The sequence below is a fragment of the Aquila chrysaetos genome, chromosome 22, assembly GCF_900496995.4.
Source record: "Aquila chrysaetos chrysaetos chromosome 22, bAquChr1.4, whole genome shotgun sequence".
In the NCBI taxonomy this organism is placed as follows: domain Eukaryota; kingdom Metazoa; phylum Chordata; class Aves; order Accipitriformes; family Accipitridae; genus Aquila; species Aquila chrysaetos.
In genome coordinates this window covers 2,876,745-2,893,258 of record NC_044025.1, presented here as the reverse complement: position 1 = coordinate 2,893,258, position 16,514 = coordinate 2,876,745, and the positions used below count along the sequence as shown (strand labels likewise).

The 16,514-nt window shown below is 40.0% G+C and overlaps 1 protein-coding gene across 6 annotated transcripts in view; it reads right to left on the bottom strand.

Annotated features, from left to right (window-relative positions):
* Positions 1–16,514, bottom strand: part of FBXW11 (F-box and WD repeat domain containing 11) — a 78,045-nt gene that overhangs the window by 61,322 nt on the left and 209 nt on the right. For 2 of the 6 annotated variants that reach the window (XM_029997929.1, XM_029997931.1), the window contains exon 2: positions 7,794–7,873. The exons of 2 other annotated variants lie outside the window; for them this stretch is intronic. The gene's annotated coding sequence lies outside the window, so the exon portion shown is untranslated. Of the gene's footprint in view, positions 1–5,181; positions 5,291–7,793; positions 7,874–16,514 lie in introns of all 6 variants that reach the window. 2 more of the 6 variants (XM_029997928.1, XM_041119278.1) reach the window with 2 other exon arrangements.

Sequence of the window (16,514 nt, the reverse complement as noted above, 5' to 3'; positions counted from 1 at the left end):
ATCACAAGGTTAGCGGCCAAGGGTAAAATAACGACTGAAGATCCCTTTCAGAAAATAAGCCATACCTCTGTCCTATCAAGGATAACAAGCTGATTTTCCTCATTTGCAACTGCTTGGCTTTAATGCCCAGCTGAACATTTTAACTTACTACCAGTAGTATCAGAGTTGTCACGGTTTGGGTCCATCAGTTCAGCAATGCTTCCACACATCGCTACCGACAAAAGAAGTTCTGCTGCAACGGGGGAAGATGCCTTACTCAGCAAACTGGCCTGGCCATAATTGCTTGCAAGATTTTTACCTTTGCAGTCACCCTTGGGCAACAGAAGTGCAGGAGCTTTTCATTAGGGTGGCAAGTCTTTAGAATACAACCTGGAAGAGCTTCGGTAATTAGGGTTTGGCACCCCGCACTGTCTCAACTTTCTCAAACAATTTGTGCTTATTTATTCTGACAGCAAAGCCAACATTAACTTCTGAGGTTACAGTCTATGTACTGGGACACTGACAACCAAAAAAAATGTTTAAGTATTTTTTAGAGAGGAATACCACCTAGCTAAGTTCAAATTGCAAGACCAAGTTCTGCTTAGTCAAGATGCATGGTATCCTGATTAAATGGGTTACTGGGGAAAAAAGTTTGTATTATCAGTTGAGGGTATCACAAAGCCAAATTATACCCTAACTACATTTATTACTCATACCACCACCCAAGCCAGAAAGAATCAAGCTTAACTACCGGACTCCATGTTGCTGACACTAGAAGTTCAGAAAAGTTTGGAAATCCTTTTTGTTTCTTTTCTGAAGCTGAAGAAATTTGATGCAGACAGACTCCCCAAACCTTTTATAGCTCCGTGATATTATTTCACAGTTCCTTTTAAGGACAGAATAGCACATACACTACATAACCATCAGATAAAGTTAGGGAAAAGGATTCAATTCCTCACTATCAAGCAGTGCACAAACCCAGCTCTAAAATTTGGCAAGGACTTAGTTTTCAATACTTTTCACACAGGCTTCCAATTTAGTTATAACAAACACCAAATCTTTAAAAGAAAAATCCCACGCAGATCAAAGTTGAAAGTGGAATAACCAGAGGTAAAGACTCAGGGAAAGTGGTTTGTGCCAGTAATGAGGGGAAGGAGGGAGCCCAGAGCAACTGAAGAGGTTAAAAACATATTATTTGTTTAGAAAATTCATATCTTATGAATAAAACAAAAGAAAGCCTAATATTTTCATCTCTCTGCTAAGGAGAGAAATTAAAGCAAAACCAGGAAAAGAATGACCCTATCAGCACCAAACCACACTGGAATTCTCTCTCCTCTTATCCAGCGGGAAGGCTGCAATTCCATATGGATGTTCTGTACTACGCATATATAGTGGGTGCATATATTTGGCACAATACCTGAATGGTGTTGCTGCAACACGGAACTGCTGAAATTCAGGTCATCACTGCAGATATTTATTAAAGCCCAAATAAATTTATGCATTTTTAAACGTACAGGCCCAGTAAAAATTTTAATTCTGCTCACATCACTTAGTAGAAGTCATTGATCAAGAAACACAACAAACTTCTCTCCTAAGGTTTTCAGATAAGGTGTACAAAACTGTGCATATAATCTGTATAATGAATCTACACCTACAGGAGTCCAAAAATTGTAAGCTAAAAATCACTCGTTTAGGTTATCAGACTGTGTTTTCTTTTAGGAACTACTCTAGCTAAATAAGCTGAACTTTAAGAACCTAAGAGAAATATGGGTAACTTGAAAACAATTTTTTAATTTCATTCAAAATACATTAGACACAGAGGCCATCTCCATGCCAAGTTTAAGCCACACAAACCCCTTTCCACAGTATTACGAAATACTGAATAAAACGGTTTATAAAAATCACTGGACACAGCTGTAGCAATGATATTGCATAGTACCACAAATTAAGTATTGCATTCTACTTCACACTAAAACAGGAATGTGCAAATATTTGTGTGCTTCACTGACATGTTATTTCTTGACCCTGCTTGCGTAGGAACTGTCATAATAAGAGCATAATAGTGTAGTAAAGATTTAATTTTTGCATAACAAGAGCCTGAACTTATGCCTTCACTTTCCACTTGCCTTTCGTCAGGATGCCAGGGAGATACAGCACTATTTAATAAAGTTTGGGAAAGGGAAAACGACACTGGCCAACAGGCATAATATTAAATGCACATATCAGCCAGTGTCAATCCCACCAGCAGAAAACAGAACCATACATGTTAAGATAAGGCCAATCAAAACTCAAATTTTAAGGAACAAACTAATTCGCAATGCAGGGTTTTAATCAACTCACATTAAGATAGCTGTGTGTTCATCTGAATGCACTACTTGCAGGGGAGAAGCAAGCAGATGAAAGAGGGGCTTTACAGCTTCATGGCAAGGAGTAAATGATGCTGAAAGAATAAAGACAAATAGAGAAACCCTCATTCTGATCTTTTAGATGCCTTATGTTTGGAAAGATTAACACATTAATTTTATTATTATATGATTTACTGTAATTCTATACACAAAGAACTGCTTTGGTGGTCCAGCCTCAGGAATTACATTTCAAGATTTACGTTTCAATCTTAAATCTCAAATTTAAGAAACTTATGCAAATGCTTGCACTTGCATTCAAAACTATAAATTCTCAGTAATATCAATAAAAAGGAATATGCTTCAATGTCTTTAAAGGTCAGATGCTAAGAACTTCTTATATTAATAGTAAAGCACACAGCAGTGTTCCTCCAATAAATCCACTTTTGTAGGTGGTAACTCAGAGAATGGAGGCACAAAAAAATAAATAATAATAAAAAAAAACAACCCCAAACCTATTCACCTTGGTATTTCTCAGGTGTACAGTGCTGCTATTTTGTTAAAGCACTGTAAAAAGTCAAGAAACCTTTCATTTCAGCGCATTTGAAATTCAGAGTTACATCCAAACAGAAATCCTCACATTTTCCTACCCTTTAAAAAAAAAGAAAAAAAATCTCCCATTTATCCTACAAAGCCCACTAAATTGCTCAAGAAGTGAATACAGACTATAGCCTGTGATCTTGACGGAACTAATACACCTTTGATATCCAGTGATGGAAATACTGCAGTGTCATAATTAAGAATGACAGCATGTACATAACCAAGCCTTATTGCTGGAAGTTTTATGAAGTATTTACAAAACTCAGAATTTTTTACCACATTCATTTTATTTACACAAGATAATTTAAGGTATCAAAATTTATTGGTGTGTTTACAGTTTGGGAAATTATGTTCTTTAAGGCAAAAATATCCTTGCTTTTGAAAATCAGTTTCTAGACAGAGTCCAAAAAAGACTGGTGAGGGGAGGTATTTTGGAATTTCAAAGAAAAACACAGTAAATCAAATGAAGGAGCTAATTTACTCCATTTTATTAAAAAGCATTACTAATTATACAAATTCACTCCTCCTGCAACTTGTTTCTTCTGCAGTTTATTACAAAACGAAATTGAACATAGGAACCTAACAAATCATTCAAGTTTACAAATCCTAAAAGTTTTTAAAAGAGTAAAAATTTAAAGTTTAAAAGACTTTACAAAGTCTGAAATGCTTTTCCCAACTTCCTTGTGGCAAGCCAGCTCCTCAGTAAGGTTAGTTCATGTTCTGGATGTCTGAAGGGCTATGAATAGAGACTCCAACTGGCAAAAAAGGTACAACCAAAAAACTTCAACCTTCATTCTGAATTCTCTTCAGGTTTTTATATAAGAAACTCACGTGCTATTCAACATCAGTAATTTACTGTTCAGTTTACTTTGAGTTAGGCCTGGACCAACAGAACTGATACTTCTTCATTTCCATTAACACTTAATATTGAAAAATTCATGGGGTAACTGCTGTTACTTAAAACCCTCTCTATGGCTGGGAATGACAGGCACATTCGCCAGTAGCTCAGATTTAATGCTGCAAAAAGGGGTATTCTGAAAAGCAAACTTAGACTTAAGGACAGTATGACCGTTCATGAAAGCTATACGCTCTCAAGTCAAATTTAATATCAAGCTCAGATCTTAGTTTCTCAAAAATCAGCATTAACCACAATAAGACATAAAAAAATATAAAGCAGTAACACTGTTCAAAGGCCTTCAGTATTATTTTACACTCGGCAGGGAATAGTTGCCAACTACTCAAACTCCATCCCCTTTTGCTAGCTGGGATATCATCCAGATCTTACCTGGTGTCTTTACTTCAAGTGATTTATTCAAAATAGTGACAAGCAGAACAGTGTTGAACCAACGAGATAACAGAACAAGTAGTCTGGATATTTGCAAGAAGTGGAAAAGTAAAAATGTCAAAGTATACTCTTAAGTGTGAATACTTAATCAGAAATAAAGTGTGAGGGCATGCATGTAACACAAATACACGTGTTCCACAAGTGACAGCCTGGCTTGGCACGATAACACATTCACTATGCTGCGCATTTTGGTACAACATTTAATATCTTTGCTGAGGTACTCGTAAACAAAGAAACAATTTACGTCAGACCAATAGTAGTACTTGGTACTCTTCCTATTCTCATTTCAAAACCAAGTTGTCCCTTGAGAGATGCAGTGTATTCACATGCTCCATACAAGTTTGTTGGAATCAGTGCCATCACATCACTACCTTTCCCATGTCCAAAATGCAATCTCACATCCAGTCTTGAGTGTCTGATTTGGAAGGCTGAGTACCTTTCATACAATATATTTCCAAAATCCATGGAGTTTTACATATGCATTCAAGTGTTCTGCTTCAATTTAAGAATGGCTACATTCTCAGATCAAGAAAGTTGTCTTAGGTGTAACTTACTCTTGCATTTCTGTCCTTCAATGAACTACAAATGCAAAAGTGAATTTCTCAAAAATAAGTATTCACAGAGTAGCAAGGTCATTTTAACTTGTGAAATGTTTTTGATTATTCCTTTATTGTTATCAGATCATTCTAAAAAAAATCGGTAACCAATAGCTGAGGCACACTTCCTTTAGAAAAAATCTATTTAGCTAAATGATTGCCATTCAAAATAAAAATCGCTCAATGTTACAACCTTCCAATAACCATTCAAGATCTGCACGTACATTTCTTGCATTTGGGGAAAAACACTAAGTGAGGAATCAGGAAATTTAAAGCAAGACAAAGGGAAATAATTTATCAGATAAATTCTCCTCATTACCACACCGTTCTTCTAGATAGGACAATGAATTCACAGAAGGGTGATCGATAACGCAGTCCCACTCTGCTCCTGAAGATCAAAGTATGCGTTTGCTACAACCAAATGAATGCTACAAAAGGAATATGGGTTCAATGGAGAAAAGATTAAACGCTTTCTTTGAATATAACAACAGTCTTACTCCATTATAATTTATTCATCAGGATAAGACTCATGAGATACAGTAGCTCGTTTTCAGGAAGATACAAAAGACTAGGAAGAAAATCCTAGTATGTTTACATAAGTCACTCTGAATGTTAACTGAAATAACCTAAATTTTCCAAAATACGCAGTATTTAGATTAACTCTTGCTTCCTTCATGTACGTACATCCCAATTCTCAGTTTCAAAACTCCAGAAGTGTGATATTCCTTTCTGCATTAACATATCCTATGCTACATAAAAAAAGGCCATTTCAAAAGAAAAATGGCTTTCCTATGCTCTTATGCAGCAGGAAGAGAGGTGTTACAGACATCTACAGACAGCTGCACACCTGCTTTTAGTAAATCATAACTGGGGGGGAGAGAAACTCGGAAAACAGACCTAGCACTGCCAACTGAAATAGTAGAAACTTTGCGTAAGTTAAACACTTAGAAAAATGTGGCTGAAACTTGTCTAAGAAGTTAAAAGTTGTCTTAGACTCTTTTCTGTGTTAAGTTTTTAAGGATGAGGCCTAACACAATCTAAAAATAATATTAACCCCATCTAAAAATCTAATATAGACAAGGCAGCGTGCACTTTAACTTGACGAGTTTAAATGCATATGAAGTCTGGGCTCAGCACATAATAAAGTGCTAGCTTCACATTCAGGGTTTGTACACCAAATGCTGCAGAGGAATATTTACACAGCCTTTGAGAGCTGACTCACATTTGAAATGTAAGATTCAAAACTTGGGCAAGAACTAAGCCTCCAACCTGCATACACTTGCGCTCAAATTCAACTTAGCTTTACTGCTGCCTTTGATAGGACTGTTCCACGTTTCAAAAAGTTAAGCAATATTAAATATCATAACATCTGGTATCTTAATCAGGAGTACACGTTTATGCTTCCTCTTCCCCCACCCCCCCAGCGTATTTTAAATTATTTCCTCTTTTCAGTTTTTATCATTAAAGATGTCAAGTTCACTTCTGCCTCCTCATTCTCTCATTTTAGAAAAAGGCACGCCCTGAACAGCAATCTTCCACGGGAAGATGTTATTTTGCAGTGTTAACTCCAAGGTGAGTCTGATTGGTGTGTGGGACAAATTCAATTTGGTATTGGATGAGACTGCAAGAAATGTGTCAGACTAAGGTTAATGAGTATTTCCCTTAGATTTTCCCACAGATTTTTTTTAAAGAGTTACACATGCCCAAGACTTCTCCACCCTAACAAAAACAAATTCAAGTCCTCAAAAAATCAAACCAAGAAACAACAGTACCTTGTGCACAAACAATTCATTATATATGCATTCATCAATTAAATTCAAGTATAATTTTTGCACAAAATACCACACCAGCAAAACAAACGCAGAGCTAAAACAATATGAGATCAACAGCACCTACAAGAGTTTTTTCTACAGTAGATTAAATATTGAGGCCTTAAAATTTGCTTTAATAGCTGTCTACAGAAGAGAACACTCAAGCGGCTTAGCGTTATTGCTATTAACATCAAAAGGAATTGAGGCATACTGCTTCGTACTAACTTTAGAAATAAGTTGCCAAGTTCATTAAAGCACTAACTTACAATAAAGCTGGGCATTAGGAGAGGTGCAGGTCTCCCATTTGCACCAGGTATTCAACCTGCATTACTTTATTTTCCTATCAGCCAGGGACGCCGCTTGCTTTCCTAAGACACACAAATACCTTCCAAACTTGTCTTTAAGATAACATGCTGTAGCCTTTTACAGTCATCTCAAAATCTCAGATGAATGTGACTCAAAATACAACCACGCTCCCTTACTCTGAAATAAACCCACTATAACTTTAAAGCTCATCTTGAAAACCATGCCTTGCAACTGGCTCAGCTATGCTTTGAAAACAACTAGGAACGGAACTTTATGTTCAAAGCTCTTCAAGGATTTAAAAGGCTGACTCCAAGTGCTGCCCACAACAAGATTTCAAATGCCATTTCAGCAGGATAAAGCTACTGGAATTTGTACTACGAGCAACTAGACAACTTCTCTAAATTTCTGATGAACTCATCAGAGGACATGGCTAGAAATCAGAGCAGATAGCTATTGCTTTCCTGAACTTGACTGAGAAGTTCAACGAAGTCATTGGTAAGGCTGCTTTCTCCTTCAGAAGCAGGATTTGTAAGCTGTTCGCTTAGTGCCCCTGTACCTGTAGACACTGCTTTCCAGCTCCACAGAAGGTAAGTTTACCTTATGTTCCTAGGTCTGTTTTTCACAGTAGGTTTGCAATTTCCTAATAAACTGCATGTGCATTTACTGAATACGCCCTTTCTTACTCTAAGCTCAGCACCTAACTGGGTGTGTTCTAACACTTTAGGGACATTAAGCAGTTAAAGCAAGATACTGAATTTGCGGACAAACTCATCTAAGCAGAAGCAGCAAGATATAGTACAGGGTGACTTCTTACCTGAAACTTTGTTTCTGGGCTTCAGATCCACCAATCCAGAATGAAAGGGGATTCGAATGGGTTTTCCTTCTCAGACTTGTCTGTTAAAAGAGAGCAGCCAATCATCTTCAGCTTGGTGTATCTACTTCTTTCTTGAACGAAATCCCAATTACGTACTCCTAATGCTGTTAGAGAGACAAGGCAGCCTAGGCACCTTACCAGTCCAGTAATGACTACGTTAGTGGGGTCATCGGATTGGTGGATCTAAGACAAAGAAACGGTTTTAGGGACAAGAAATTGCTTTCCCCTGCCCTGAAACACCCAATGCTCAGCAGTGTTTTGGGGCTACAGCTCACTTTGCAAAGATTAAGGAAGATGAGAAGAAACTACAATGCAAGTAACGAAGCAAAATGCTAAAGCCTCAACTGCCAGCTTACACCTCATGAGCCTGCTCCATGAACCGCCAGAATGGTCACAAAGGTTTTCAAAACAGTTCAGTACAGTTCTCCTACTTTGCCATATACATGCTCTAAAGCATTTTCTTGCAATGATTATTTCCCTGTTTCCAGACTCAAAATGATCTAACTTGCCTTACGTATCTGCAGCACAAAGATGGAGTCTTCAAGACATTTATGATCTGAATGACAGCACTGAATTCAGTAAATTTTCAGTATCGCTGTGTCTCTGGAAAACAATCTAAAACTAGAGGAGAGTAAGCCAAGGCATGCTACTCCCAAGACAAGAAAAAGTCACCTCTTACTGAGCAAGATGAAAAAAGGCCTTCATCCAGTACTTTCAGCAGTACACTTAAGAGTATAGGTGACTAATTTAAAGCAGCTGTAACAATAACACCTAAGAGAAGATGGAGTCAGCGGAAAGCCCATACTATGTGTGTAACAGAAAGTGTATCCTAGAGAGACCAGACTGTGTGCCTTCCAGTCAGATCTTCAAAAAGTTTGAGATGTGGCCTACAAAATTTCCCCTAACAGCAGCCAGAAGCAACAGCAACATTTTCTATAACATAATGCTGCAACATCCACAGAAGAATATGCCGCCGCTGTCTCTCACCCTTTCCTCTGCTCTCCAACCCCTCCAGAGAGCTGAACCAAGCGTTCTGCAGCCTCCACAACCGTGCTCCACGTCTCAAAGCACCAGCAGCTCGGCAAAGAGTCAGAGAAACTGCCATTGTTCGCAGCTGTGCCAAGACACTGTCTCAAAGACAGCCATGTCCCTGACTGCCCAAAGCTACCCGAAGAAAGGCGCATCTTCATCGTGGGGCAATTTTCTGCTTTTCTACCACTGGTAAAGCAAAAGATTACAGGGCGACATTGCAAGGACAAAGCAGCGCTGTAAGCCTGATACCGTGTCCAATCTATGATTTTTAAGGCTGCCAAGTAAAGTGATAAGATGTCAAGGCATATGACTCAGAATTTTAAGGGTACAATATAGCTCAGTAAGAAGCCAGCTATCAAAATTATATAACGTACTGATTTGCTAAGTCACAACAGAGTCAGCAGGGTGTTGGAAGGAGAGGCACTTAACCATGAAGGCATTCCTTAAAAGTATTTGCAAGTGTTACAGCACAGCTCTGATTTTTGTCTCGAGAAGTACTGGCATGATGGAGACAGCCTGAATATCAAGTTTCCCTGGCTAGTCCTTCGTCGCCCAAATAGAATTGCCTGAAAGATTCTCTATCAAATACAAGCTGTAACTGTAACTTAAATTTTGCAAACAGATTCTGAGTATAATTTTCAAAAAGCTGTCTGTATTTTTGTCTGAAATCTTTAAACTGGCGTGACTGAAAAGGATAGAAGATTTGAACAAAGTATCACCGTGCGAGGCAACCTGAACGCAAGTTGTCACAACTTCTTTTGTAACAAAACTCCATGTTCAAGAACTCCTCAACAGTGTGAAACTCAGAATACAGCCCCGCAACTCATAACACTGAATATATAGTTATGTTTCTCCTCTAAATCAATGAACAAAACAAAACCTTGTAGCATTGCCACAACTAAAAGTTGATCTGAAAAGCCCTTCTTTACCATTTTACCCAGAAAGCACATCAGTCCCTATTCCTAGCAAGTAGGTACCTACCTACACCTTACAAATTTCTGTCTGTATTGATACAAAAAATGAGCTCAGGAAGCTGCACTACTCTTTGATCCTCAATAAAAATGTTCATTTCCTGGGGTAGAAGTACAGGGACGCAAGTCCTGAGGGGGCCTGGATTAACAAAGCAATGAAGAAACAACATGCCTTCAAAAGCTCCCATTGTTAATTTAGGCTGCATGAGAAGCAAATTAAGTTTCCAAAAAGAGTCAGTGCTTTTCTGTTGTTAAAATACAAATGGTGTTGCATTATTTTTGCATTATCTTGTCTCAGCCATGCACTACTCGTACTGGGAAATGTGTGGAAGTAGTACAGGAAAACAGAGTAGGCTGTCAGATGTCACACTGCTGAGCTCATAAACACACCAATAAACTGGGGAAGGAAGGGATTTTCCAGAAAAAGTGGATTTTCTGTGAATAATGAAGTACTACCAATACCATGAAAATCAAACCGAGAAATCAGATTATATAACAACATAAACAGTGGCATTAGTATAAAGACGACATCACCAGAGAAAAAAGCTGGAATGTTAAGTATTGTTACTAATCAGCATTAGTTTAAACAACTCAGTAAATATTCTCATTTCCCTTCAATTTATTTTCTCCCTCGCAACAAAAACAATTGTCACCGAGTAGCCCTCTTATAACCATGGTCTCTTATTCTCTCCCACACATCATTCTTCCCTCATTGGCACGTTTGCTGCAACATCCATTTCATTTTAAACCCATCAGCAATCTCACTTTGCACGTTGCTGCACAAGCACTCAAAGCAGCGCAGGAAGATGAAACTGAAAATGCCAAAGCAACGGTGACCTCTAAACTCCACAGCAGTAAAACGTAACGCATCAAAAGACATACATCAAGTTGATTTAACAAGAAGCAAAGGTGTTTTAGAAAACACACATGAAATGAAAAGGTACATCCATCCTTCAAAGAACATTCCCAATTCTCTCTAAGGGTACAGCTTGTAACAAGGCAGTTTGTTTTGCTGAGATGCTGCTTTCAATGCTCATTGGTGACCCAAATTTTTAGCAACGTTCAACAACTCTGCCTAAGGGATACAGTCAGAATGGTCTGAAATGTAGAAATGGCATACATGTGCTTTACAACTTTTTAAAGGAGCAACCCAATAGCACTTCAGAGAGGGCAGCTGGCGCGCATACCAGCATGCCTGCAGAGATGTGATCTCATTCCACAGTGACACCTGGACACTGGATTTATGAGCACAATTCAGGACCTCCCGGTCCCAAGCCAGAGCTCACAGGCAACACATCGCCCTGAAACGCAACGCGCCCAGCGGTGCTCACACACACAGGAAGCTCTACACATGTTTCAGGCAGCAAGGGAACTTTCTCTGCTGGATCTCACTTGCTCAGCATTGTTGGAAAGGTTGGAAAATTTAGTAATGTTACAAAATTTAACTGCATTGTGAGGCAAAAAACGTCTCCGAATCTCGAATGAGATTTAAGAAGCCTTTGGTGAAACACCAGCGTTTAGTCTCCCCATTTAGTCTTCTTTCTGTTAAGAACTAAAAGCAATTTAGTTTCAGAATTTTCCCTACAAATGGAGCATCTGCAGTGTTCCTTCGCCTGTATAAACTGATGGCTGCTGCCATAATGATCACAAGCTTCAGATAACTTTTTTCTTTATAACCCCTCTTCTGCATCTTTGTATTCTCCTTCTTCCCTTTGCCACCCCATTTCCCCAATCAGTCTATCGTTTCATCTAACCCTTCCCAAAAGATACAGCTTTCCACACTTTTTTGTCCACTTCCCTCACTTCATCATCACTCTGCTGGCTCTAAATGCAGTTGTCTTGCTCTAATTCATTTTCTTAAGCTCTTCCTTCCCACTTTCTGCACCGCTGCCAAAGTCACAGCAATCTATTCTCTTTATATTTGCATCCTTCCTCTTACAGGCACTCTCTGAAATGTGACTGTCACTCTGATAGCCTGTGCAGCAGCACAGATCTTGCATCCTTTGCCCCAAAGGCTCGTCTGCGCCTTCCTAACAGCCATCTAACCCTCTTCAGATATCTGCTCCAGCCATTTCCTTTCCCCCCCCCCATGTATGAAACTGTCCAGCATCCCATCAACTGCATGCTTTAATGTCTGACATGCAGCTCTCAACTCCGCTAACTTAGCTACTGTAGATTGAAAAAAAAGATAACTGCAAAGAGATTGTCATCCTACTGAGGAAAGCACTAGTTTACACACAGGTTTACAAACATCTTACTAACTCTCCATCTACTCCCAGCATTTGACTAAGAACCAGCCACATTTTAGCTAGAACACTACTTTCTTTGTTTCAGATGCAAAGATGATTGTTGCCTGTATCTCTACCGCTATGAAAGTAAACTCTTTGAAGGATTCCTCTAAGAACATGTGGAAAAAAATTCAGAAAAATGTAACCGCCTGCTTGGCTTGCAATAATTGAGACAGGGAAGAAAAAAGCCAGAACATTACAGCCCTACTGAGATGTATACAGCAGCTGCATTTTAGTTTCCAAACAGAATGCTAAGATTTATTTTGCACTGTAAAGCTTTAAATAGTTTGGGGGCACAGCCATCTCCAGTTGCACTAATCCAAGGAACTTCAGGTACCGCTGGCATGATTTACGGAAGAAGCTGCTGCTGGCAAGGCATGCCTACGTGAGATACTTTATTCTGAGTTTGTTACCTTTTGAAGACCTTCAGCTCACATCAAAGTTCTGCCAGGAGAAACTGAAAGACTTTTGGCAAGATATTCAATTATAGTTCTTCATTTATTATTTACAGAGGCACTTAAACACTGGACACTTTTATGAGAGACAGAGAGAGACGTTCTAGACAACGAAGGCAGTATATTAGGAAGAGTATTTTCCATATGTATAACTTTAAGATACAAATGATAATACAGTGTAAACAAGTGCTTGTCAGTTTTATTCCTCGGCACGGTCTTTCCATAACCCTTTCGTGCTACTACATGGAGCAGTGTTATATTGAATTTAAACTGCCAGCTCTGCAGCAGAGGGATCTGTGTTTGGAGAACGGCACGCGCACCAAGGACACGGTGGAAAGACAGATGATAATAAGCTCAGTAAGGGTGAGAATTTACACACAGTTGGCTTCCTGCTTCAGTAACCATGTCCCATAGGTGTCTGCTGGGTACAATAGCCTGGGAGCAACAGATCTCTTTTTTTTTTTTTCCACACTGTCCACATCTTATGCTGCATGCAGTTCCCCCAATAAATGCATACCTTTTAACCTGTATAAAAAAACCTACTTGCCATACTTTTAAAACCACTTTAATACAAACTAAGCAGCTAATTACCCCCTACTTTGAAAGTCTGCTGGTACAACAGAGGTATGGTTCAGTGAAGCTTCCTGAGAAAATGAAAACACAAAGCTTTTAGCAGGTATTGAAGGCAAATGCATATAACTGAACAATACAGATTTTATACACAACTCAGAATCTATAGGGAAAAAAACCTGTTTCACAGAGCATTGTTGTTGGTACTTCACCTTAAGAAAGAAAAACGTTTGGTTCTTTAAAAGAGCAAAAAGGTTACAGTTATCTAATTTCACAGAGAAAATCAAAACCAGGGGAAGAAAGAGCCCTTTCAATCATTTTGGCTAGCCCTCCATCTGTTCTGGATTACTTCCTTACTACTCATTTTCTAATAGTTTGCTCACTCACGCAAAGCATTTATAACTGAGACAGCCTAAGTACAAAGGTATCTAAACTAAAAACAACCCCATCAGATACGCTGCTAGCCTAAATGTGGACCTCCCGCAGTCAACACAAGTTAAACTTTGAGGCCTCGTGCCCTCTTGAAATCACCTCTACAGGCAATGGGTATCCTGCCCATAGACCCATAGATAGCATCTGCAAATGAAAGCCATGAAACGAATGTCACCACTAAATCAGTTGCTCATCACCGTTAAAATGGCTAGATGACATGATTTGCAAAACCAGAGCAAGAGATGTAAAGCCTTAAACTGTCCTAAAAGATACAGTTACTTCAGAACACTTGCTAAAACTTCATATGGCAAATGAAAATTGTCACTCTGAAACCTTCAAATATTTCTCTTAGATTCCAGCTTTAAAAATAGAACAGTATTATTTCCATGACTGATTTTTCTTTAAATAAATGCAAATGGTCTATCCAGTGAAGGCACAGTTGAGGGCTAGAACATCATGTTCTGAAACTTCCGTGCAATTAACATGTTGACACATTATCTCTTGTTTATCAGCCGCTCAGAATGATAGTGTATTTGCTCCTCAGTACTTTTGCATCATACATTTACTCCTGTATTTACTACAGGTTCATCCTTGGCATTGGAGGGAAGTGATCGAGTACCCAAAGAGCATCAAAACCAATCTCCTGTATCAAAGAGAGGCACAGAACATCCTGCTTTTAGTAAATAATAACATTCTTAAAAAGAAAAGCATCCCACTAAGTCTGACACACTAGGACAGTCCCTGGTTTAGGGATGTTTGCCACCAGCATTAACAACCGATACAGAAGTTTGCATATAATACTGAAATCACTGACTGAAAACTCAGTCAATACGGCTTCTACTTCTGCTTTGTGTATTCAAACAAATCTTCCGGAGAATCTTATCTTCTACAACGCACAGAAAGGCAAAACCTCCCTGTGCAAAACCTCCGAGCAATGCCTTCATTTAGGAATGACTTTCAATGGTTTCAGTGAAACGTTTACACTCAAACACAAGTGTTTCTATGCAGGCCTCCACTACAGTTGAAATTAAATTCAACTACCAACTACATTTTAGAGAGTACCATTTTCTACAGGAAACTACAGACTTAATCATTTGCCTTATTGAATTTTTATATTTACTAATTTCTTGTGAAAGAGAGAAAAATTTGTTTCTTAAATCTGCTACTATGTAATAAAAATCTGAGTAGCCCCATTGATATTTGCATCGATTAGCACATTTCCCAGGTCCAACTGTAAATACAGGGTGCAACAATTATCAGCAAAAGTTACCTTTGCTTCTGCCTGCTAACAATGTGGCCCCAAATAGAAGAAACTTCTAAAAAGGGAGAGCATTTACAAAAAGACACCCAAAAAAGTTGAGCGAAGCAAACGTACCTTCCAGCCTCAAATGCTACTTTGGCACCTCACATAACCCTAGGCTGAGGAGTATTAGTAACCCTCTGTCCCAGGTAGGAAAAAAGCCACTAGAACTCACTTTACACCTCGGAAATTTAGCAGACATCTTTTCTGTAGGCGACTCATCCTGTAACGGATACCCGCACAGCTGCCCCCAGCCTCTATCCTCGATGCTGCAGTCCACTAACGCGGAAACGGTTCTGATGTCACCCAGTGCAAGATCACCGAATCGATAGGGATCAGGAAAGGAGGCTCGTTAAGAACAGCTTTTAAGCTACTGGCCTCAGCGATCAGAAACAAATACAGAAAGAATCACAAAGGTTTTTTAGGTTTCCCTTTTTTTTTTTTTTTTTTTTTTTAAATTTCTGCTTCTTGAGAGCAGACAACACTGGAAGAAAGTTTGTATTTTCCAGATCAGGTAGTTTAGCAAGGACTCTACCGGTTAAAAAAAAAAAAAAAAAAAAATTAATGTCTCCACTGAACCCAGCTCACCTTCAGAGTGCCTTAAAAGCAAATTTTGCACTTTACCACTCAATTCTGCACTACTGCATGACATTTTGTACGTGAAAGCAAATTATGCTTATGACAAACAAATTAGAAGATATTTAGTGATTATTACTCTCTCTCAGCGCCTAACTTAAATTTATTCATCCCTAAAGGCAGTAAAACTAGGGCCCCTAATATTTGGCTGCAGAAACCTAAGATCTGCTTATTTTTTAAAAAAAACAAACCCTTCTCTTTCTATTGCTTCCATCTGGCCGCCTCTCCACTAACCCGAATTTAGCGGCGTAAGCGTTAATCAGGGGTATAACAAATACACCCATTAGGTCTAGTTAGATAATACCGCGTTGGCCGGACCGGAGCTCCAGCACCGGTGCTGCTCTGGGAAGACGGGAGCTGCCCCCCCCCCCAAAAAAAAACACCGACCCGAGGGGCACGGCTGCTAGAACAGCCCCAAATCCTCACGCTGTAAGTTTAAATCCGTGTGTCCCCCCGGGGCCCGCCAGCCTCTCGCAAATGGCACCGGGGCGGGCCCCGGGGGCTCCGGCGGGGGGAGGCCCCGGCCGGGAACCAGACGCTGCAGCTTGTTTTTTGGTTTTTTTTTTTTTGGGGGGGGGTAAAGCCCGAGCCCCGCACCGCCGGGGTGCTCCGGGGCATTTCGGTTTCGGTTTTTGCAGCGTGCCCGCATCACCCGCTGGGGCGGGTTGACTCTGACTGAACGCAGCGGGGAGCAATTTTCCGCGCCTCCCGGACCGGCCCTGCTTTCGGGGGGCTGAGGGGGTGTTTATTATTTTTAGTTCTATCCTTTTAATAGCATTAAAGGGCTCGTCGCGCCCCGGCCTGCGCCGGGAGGCCGGCCGGCCGCGGTGGAGGAGGGGAGCGGAGCGGATCCCCCCCCCCCCCACACACACACACAGCGGGGCGGCGGGAGGAGCGGGCCGGGGCCGAGGGCGGCCTGGCCACAGTCACCTCGGCGAGGCGGCGGCGGCGGCCCCCCCGCAGGCCCGGGCGCGGTG